This window comes from Kogia breviceps, chromosome 8 (genome assembly GCF_026419965.1).
Source record: "Kogia breviceps isolate mKogBre1 chromosome 8, mKogBre1 haplotype 1, whole genome shotgun sequence".
NCBI lineage: Eukaryota > Metazoa > Chordata > Mammalia > Artiodactyla > Physeteridae > Kogia > Kogia breviceps.
Window position 1 is genome coordinate 42,688,728 of NC_081317.1, and position 6,112 is coordinate 42,694,839.

The following is a 6,112-nucleotide window of genomic DNA, read 5'->3' on the forward strand; positions in this document are numbered from 1 at the left end:
GTGCCACGTGGGCTTAGTTACTCTGCGCATGTGGGATCTTCCCGCACCAGGGATTGAATCGTGTCCCCTGCATTGGCAGGCGGATTCTTAACTACTGCGCTACAAGGGAAGTCCCTATCCATATATTTCTTTTTTATGGTCTGCCTCTCCCCACTAGATTGTAAGCTCCTTGAAAGCAGGAGTTTTGTTTTGTTCACTGTGGTATAGACCCTGGCACCTAAAACAATGCCTGACATGTAGAAGCTGCTCAAAAATAACTTGTTGAATGAATGAGAAAATGTACCAAGCAATGGAAAGCTAGAGCTTCTCTGATTTCATCTGGCTAGAGGCCAAGACCCTGGAGAATCTTGGCCTCTAGTGGGATGCAAGAGTCCATGTGGGCTCCTAAATCCATGTCCCTCCTACTTGACCAGAGGGAAGAACTGATCTTGACAATGCCAGGAGCCCAGGCCCTCCTGTTCTGGAGTTACTGTTAACTCTGTGTAATTGTGAGGTTGAGGGCCGGGATAGTACAGGATTCATATGGTTTGGGAATGGTACCAAGGGCAGCTGCATCAGTCTTTAAGTTAGCTAGAGTACTTTTCCAGCTTCCAGCCAGAGAACCTTGACTGAATGTGTTCAAAAAATTGAAAGAAACCCCCTGTGTGTTGGGTATGTGGATAGGCAAGGAAAAAGTGGTAGATAGGATTATGAGAGATAGATAACATCTCCTTCAAAAGTAAGACTAAAATTTACTGAGTTTAGTCAGATTTGTGTTTTGAAATATTTTCTCTAGTTGCATGTAAATGGATTGGAGAGGGCTGGAGTGAATTAGGGAGAAAATAAGGAAGAACATTCCAGAGGAAATAACATGAACATCAAGGAATGCAATAGAGTATTACAGCTGCGCCAGGGCTTAGCAGGGATAGCTCATCTATCTCTCTAGAGTACTGAGGAGGAGGGGGTGGAAGGGTAAGAAGTTCAGCATTGCTTATACAAGGCTGGCAATGAAGAGATGGTAGAAGGTAAGCAGGATAAGTTAGAATTAGTATGTTTATAAGAAATTTCAGAAGAGACCACCACAACATCTGCAATTTACACAAATAAGAATTGATGAATTGAAATGAAAGTTCTAACAGGAACCATCAATGGTATGAATGTTAGTCCTTGGGATTACAGTGACAATCCCCTAAACTCTTGCAAAGTTAGATTCTTGAGAGGGTTAAGCTATGAAATCAACGCATAGTGGGAGAGGTTAACTAGTATTGAAAGTAGGAGTTGAAAACAATAAAGTGTAAATTATAGGTGGACAATTTTAAAGTAAATTGCAGGGTATAGTTTATGGATACATTAGCGTGTTTACTCTGTGATGTATAGAACAGAACTTCTCTACTGGTGTGCCAATTATAGGTGTGACTCTAAGAATTTAAAAAGTTTATCATTAAAAACTTAATCAGAAATGACATAGCTATTTCACCATGAAACCTAATGTCGAAAAGGTAATATTCACAGAAACATGGTCAAGTTTCTCATGAAAAATTTAAAAATATTTTATTTGGATATTTAGCCAGAATCAATGTTATTTTCTCAAATGGTCTATTTTAAATTTTTATCACATATAATGATAAAGAAAATATAATGATTTTTTTTCACCAAGTTCCTCATAGACCTTAAGCTGACCCCAGTATGACCTGCATATATAATTTTATCTTTGTGCCATGACATCAAAAAGTTGGGAAGCAGTAGGAGTTACTAACTTACCTAAAAAAGAGAAATAAAATATCATTAGAAAATATTCAGGGACTTCTCTGGTGGCACAGTGGTTATGAATCCACCTGCCAATGCAGGGGACACAGGTTCGAGCCCTGGTCTGGGAAGATTCCACATGCCGCGGAGCAACTAAGCCCGTGCACCACAACTACTGAGCCTGCGCTCTAGAGCCTGTGAGCCACAACTACTGGGCCCATGTGCCACAACTACTGAAGCCCGTGCTCCTAGAGCCTTTGCTCGGCAACAAGAGAAGCCACTGCAATGAGAAGCCCACGCACCACAACAAAGAGTAGCCCCTGCTCACTGCAACTAGAGAAAAGCCCGCACGCAGCAATGAAGTCCGAATGTGGCCAAAAATAAATAAATAAATTGTTTTAAAAAAGAAAATATTCAGCAGGAGTGTGTAGGTTGTATTCCCCCAGAAGCATACACAAGACAAGGATCTGAGTGCAGTTAGTTAGTTTGTTTAGGAGATGATAGCAGGAAGCATCAGTAGGGGAGTGGAGAAGTGAGACAGGGATGGGAGGGAAGCAGTACCGGTAGGTTAATGCACAGTTTACCCCTGTAGACAACTGGGGCTGGAGAGCCTCTGGGAGACAGAGTAGTTTATGCTTCGAAGTTGTTTCGCCCCAGGGGTGTGGAAACAAGTTTACCCATTCACTTCTTTACATCATTTTCACTACTGCTCCCAGGAGTGTAAATCCCATCTCTTCTGGCCTGTATGCAGTCAGAGAAGGCTCTTGGGGCCAGAGGAAGCCTTCAGGCAGAGTCGTAGGTACTTGCAGTGAGAAGTTTTTGGATATGTGAAAGATACAAGTACATGTACAGCTCACTAGGTTTTGGTCCCATCCCCACTAAGTGACTTTTATTATTTGCCATCTGACCTAGGTTGGCCTACAGAGAAGAATATGTCTTGTCTTATCCAGTTGCTACTGCCTCCAATGTAGCTCTTAAATCAGTCCACTTCTGTATTCTTGTCCAGGCTGCCAACAGCTTTTGTGCTACATCAGTAAACTCCTAACTGCTCTCAGCCTTTCTGTTCTCATCCTCCCCTCCAATCCGTTCTTCTTCACAGCAGCCCCAGTGATCTTCATAAAATGAGAATCAAATAATGTCACTCCCTGGCTAACTCTTTAGGGTTTTTGCATTGACTATAGGATGAGTTACATACAGTTCCTGTGTGGTTTACTATCTGACCCTTGCTCATATATCACCGTTTTCCTCTTACAATCTACTGTTGAGCTCCATTGGATTTCTGTCATGCCTGAAAGAATATGCTAAAAGCCCTACAGTAGGGCTTTTGTACATGCCCTTTCCTCAGTCTAGATTATAGACCTAGAATATTCTTCTACCAAGTTTTGTCTGTTTCATTTTCATCTTTCTGGACTCAGTTTAATTGTCCTTTCCTTAGATAGGTCTTTCCTGACACCCCTCCCCAACCCCTCCCACTGTACCCTCTCTCCTGCAACAAACAAAGAAACAAACAAAATTTCCTAGCTATATTTTCTCTCAGAACTCTGTATTTTTCCTTTTGAGAAAATCTCTGAACCAGACCACTGCAGCCTCCCCAGGTTGGTCCTCTGGCTCCAACTGCCTTTCCCTTAGACCAGGAGTCTCAAAGTATCAAAGAAAGAAGGGCCTTTAAGGGACGGGACAGGTTACATAAATGAGTGGGTGGAGACAATGGCAACTAGAGAGCACTTGGCAGCCACTCCAATTCCATATATTTGTTGCCAGAATTTGCTGGATTTCTTGATTTTTTCCCCAAGACACCAAGAATCCTGATTTTCATGCAAGATTTTCTAATTTCTAACTGTTACAATTTAAAAAAAATTACCCCTCCTGAGCAAAATAGCCAAAACAATCTTGGAAAAAGGAAAAAGAAACCCAACAAAGTTGGACGTCTCACACCTCCTGATTTAAAAAGTTATTACAAAGCTACAGTAATCAAAACAGGTGGTACTGGACCAATGGAATATAATAGAAAGCCCAGAAATAAACCCTTGCATATGTAGTCAAATGATTTTCAACAAGTATTCCAAGACCATTCAATGGAGAAAAGACAGGGTTTTCAACAAATTGTGTTGGGAAAACTGGATATCCACATGCAAAAGGATGATGTTCTATGCTTACTTTATATCATATATAAAAAAGAAAGAAACCAAAATGGATCAAAGATCTAAATGTGAGACCTAAAACTGTAACACACAGGGGAAAAGCATCATTTGATTTCTTGGATATGATACCAAAAGCATAGGCAGCAAGAGTAAAAATAGATAAATTGGACTACATCAAAATTAAAAACTTCTGGGGTTTCTCTGGTGGTGCAGTGGTTAAGAATCTGCCTGCCATGCAGGGGACATGGGTTCGAGCCCTGGTCCGGGAAGATCCCACATGCCACGGAGCAACTAAGCCTGTGCGCCAGCACTATTGAGCCTGCCCTCTAGAGCCCGTGCTGCACAACAAGAGAAGCCACCGAAATGAGAAGCCTGCGCACTGCAACGAAGAGTAGCTCCCGCTCATCTCAACTAGAGAAAGCCTGTGCGCAACAACAAAGGCCCAATGCAGCCAAAAAACAGACAAACAAACAAAAAAAACACTGCAGGGCACAGTTGACAGAGTGAAAAGGCAACGTATGAAATGGGAAAAAAATTTGCAAGTCATACATCTGATGAGGGGTTAATATCCAGAAGATTAAAAGAACTACAATGCAACAACAATAAAATAACATTATTTAAAAATGGGTAAAGGACGTGAATAGATATTTCTCTTAAGATATACAAATGGCCAAAAAACATATGGAAAGATGCTCAACATCGCTAATCGTTAGAGAAATGCACATCAAAGCCACAATGAGATATCACCTTACCTCACACCCGTTAGGATGACTGCTATTAAAAGAAAACCCAAATCAGAAAATAACAAGTGTTGGCAAGAATGTGGAGAAATTGGAACCCTTGTGCACTGCTGCTAGGAATGTAAAATGGTGCAGCCGCTATGGAAAACAGTAGGTGGTCCCTTAAAATACTTTTTAAAAAAATTTATTTATTTATTTATTTATTCTTGGCTGTGTTGGGTCTTCGTTTCTGTGTGAGGGCTTTCTCTAGTTGCAGCGAGCAGGGCCACTCATTATTGCAGTGCGCGGCCCTCTCACTATCACGGCTTCTCTTGTTGCAGAGCACAGGCTCCGAGACGCGCAGGCTCAGTAGTTGTGGCTCACGGGCCCTGTTGCTCCGCGGCATGTGGGATCTTCCCAGACCAGGGCTCGAACCCGTGTCCCCTGCATTAGCAGGCAGATTCTCAACCACTGTGCCACCAGGGAAGCCCCCCTTAAAATATTAAAAACAGAATTATGAATCAGAAATCCTAATTTGGGTATATATATATATATATATATATATATATATATATATATATACAAAATAATTGAAGGCAGGATCTCAGAGATACTTGTACAACGATGTTCACAGCAGCATTATTCATAATAGCCAAAAGGTGGAAGCAGCGGAATAGTGTGGTGTATACACGCAATGGAATGTTTTTTAGCCTTGAAAAGGAGAGAGGTTTTGACATTTACAAGTGAATTAACCTTGAGGACATTATGCTAAGTGAAATAAGCCAGTCACAAAAAGACACATGCTGTATGATTTCACTTACATGAGGTATCTGGAGTGGTCAAACTCATTGTAACTTAAAGTAGAATGGTGGCTGCCAGGGGTTGGGGGCGGAGGAAATGGGGGGTTGTTTGAGTTTTGGTTTTGCAAGATTTAAAAGTTCTGGGAGGCGTCCCTGGTGGTGCAGTGGTTAAGAATCCGCCTGCCAGTGCAGGGGAAACGGGTTCGAGCCCTGGTCCGGGAAGATCCCACATGCCGCGAAGCAACTAAGCCCGTGCGCCACAACTGCTGAGCCCGCGTGCCTAGAGCCCGTGCTCTGCCAAAAGAGAAGGCACCGCAATAAGAAGCACGTGCACTGCAACAAGGAGTAGCCCCCACTCGCGGCAACTAGAGAAAGCCCGCGTGCAGCAACGAAGACCCAACGCAGACAAAAAAAAAAAAAAAAAGTTCTGGAGATAGATTTCACTACAATGTGAATATTCTTAACACTACTGAACTGTACACTTAAAAACAGTTAAGAGGGTAAGTTTTATGTTATTTGTATTTTGCCACAATTAAAAATTGAAAAAAAATTTTATTTGAAAAAAAAGAAAAAACCAAACCAAACAAAAAACTCCCAAAACTCTGAGTATACTAACAAAACACATTTACCACAGTGTGTGGTTTGAAGCCTTTGCTTTCCGTCAGTGAATTTCAAATCTAAGCATGTACAATATTAGGATAACCTGGAGGGCTTGTTAAACATATTG